The following is a 2,225-nucleotide window of genomic DNA, read 5'->3' on the forward strand; positions in this document are numbered from 1 at the left end:
CATTGGAAAGTTGTATATACCTTGCTTATTACCTCTGTAGTTATAAGCAGTACTGTAGCAGATTAGTGCCCTTTCTTACCTTCTATACCTAGCCTAGGATATGGTTTCAGGTATGAGCATTTATTATGATTCTATTTTAGTATCCGCTATTCCTCTTATGAGACTGTATTCCTTTTGGTATTCTCTATTGGTTTATTTTGTTCATACACTATCTTATCTTTACCCGCTGAATTCCAATACTCACCACCTCGCAAATTCGTTTTCTTTCGCCAGGTAACAGATAGATGAGTCATGGATGCTTGGAGAGTCTCGGCTACCAGTCCCACGTCACACTCGAGGATAGTTTTCTTTTTGGATTTTGTTACTATTTGGGTGGTATATTAATTTTGCGTATTTTGCTTTTGAACAAGTCACTGTGGATTTTTGGAGTCTACTCTGGTGGTTGCAGGTATTTTTGTTAGTGTCGTTGTTGGTCTTATGTTCGTATTATTTTGTGTTTTCTGCTGCGTTTACGCTGTTGTGTGTTTCCTTTCAGTCGTGTAGGCTTATTAAATTGCGTGGTTGTGTTTATTTTGTTCCAGCCAAGTGGGCTGATGATATAAACTGCGTGGTTGTGTATGTATTCCAGCAGAATATGGCTGATGTATATTTTGTATGTAGAAATGTTTCAGATTGTCACCGGTACAGGGGAGATGCTATCAGATTTTTGTCTGGCAGAGACTCCTTTGGGGCGTGACATCTTGTCTAGTCTAGCTTCTCATTTTTTGTACATCATTGCTGTAAGAGGCTTCTCCGCCTGAAGGAGATCTTTAGTGTGTGATTCATTCCTTGGATTAACAACCTCCCCGGTTGTAATCAAGTCAAATCCTTGAGCCTCTTATTTTAGTTTCTTTCTTTATTTAATTATATACAAGTATTATTTTAAAAGTTCAAGAAGGGTATTTTGTTTTAATTTTTGCAGTGTTGGTCAACCCTCCAATAGCCAGCCACCAACGGTCTCCAACAAGTGGTATCAGATCTAGGATGCTTTAGGAGGGCTAACCGTTGATCGAAGCAAAGACGATGGTCGGACCAAGCATATATTTGTCAAAGTTCAAGGGGGAGTTCGCTAGCTGGAAAAAGCGAATGCATGTATTTTTCAAAATGGATTTCAATTTACTTTTGATAATGGAGTTTGGTTTTACAACACCGGAAGGGTATTTTGTTTTAATTTGTGCAGTGCTGGTCAACCCTCCAATAGCCGGCCACCAACGGTCTCCAACAGACTCTTCTCCAAATGAGATGACCAACCTTGCTTGGCCAATTCGAAAAACTTTGTTGCCTGTGAATCCGTAGAGTGGGGTCGCCATAGGCAGCAGCTCTCTTCGATCAATTTATAGTTGATCGAATGCCTTCTTGAAAATGATGTTCATAGAAGTCCTCGTGTCGACGAAGGTCTGGTGAATAGTGTAGTTGGCTATCACCTCTCGAATGATCAAAGCATCATCATGAGGGATCTCAACACCCTCCAGATCACTGGGGTTGAAGTTGATCTGAGGCCCTTCGACCTTCTCCTTGTTGCACCTCACGGCATGGATCTTCAACCGTCGAGCGTATGATTTTTTGGTAAGGTTAGAGTCGCCACCAGTTGGTCCATCTGCTATCATGCCTATCTCTCCTCGAGAAACATTATTCCTATTTTCTTCTTCCCGAGCGGATGGTCTATCTCGCTCAGCTGGGGCCCAAGACGAACCGGTGTCGTCCCTCCGCTGATGTTGGTGATGGTGATGGCAATGGCGTTCGAGCGCCCTTCTGTCGTCCCGACGCTCAGCGGATCTGTGTCGTGGTCGCTGATTGGGCGAAGGTGATCGGCGACAGTATCCTCTTGGAGCTGGTCGGCTGACCATCAGTGTCAGTCCTTGGCAATTCCACGTGTTGTGCGTCGTCGACTGGTGGAATGAACAAAACATATGCGTCCATACCTTTCCCTATGATGCCTTATGCCGATCGGATGCCACATGCTATACGGTATGTGCCCTGGTCTCTTGGTGCAGCCATGCTCCTTTATCCCTCGTCCCCTTGGGCAACAGATGGCTACTCGTTGGTCGGTGCACGATCGGTGTTGTATTCTCAGTCGGCGCCTCCTTTCTTCTGGTTGCCTGGGCTTCTTCCACATTGATATACTCGTTGGCCTTCTTGAGCATGTGGTCGAAGTCCCTAGGCGGCTTCCTAATGAGTGATGGAAA

The sequence above is a fragment of the Zingiber officinale genome, chromosome 1B (assembly GCF_018446385.1).
Source record: "Zingiber officinale cultivar Zhangliang chromosome 1B, Zo_v1.1, whole genome shotgun sequence".
Lineage (NCBI taxonomy): Eukaryota > Viridiplantae > Streptophyta > Magnoliopsida > Zingiberales > Zingiberaceae > Zingiber > Zingiber officinale.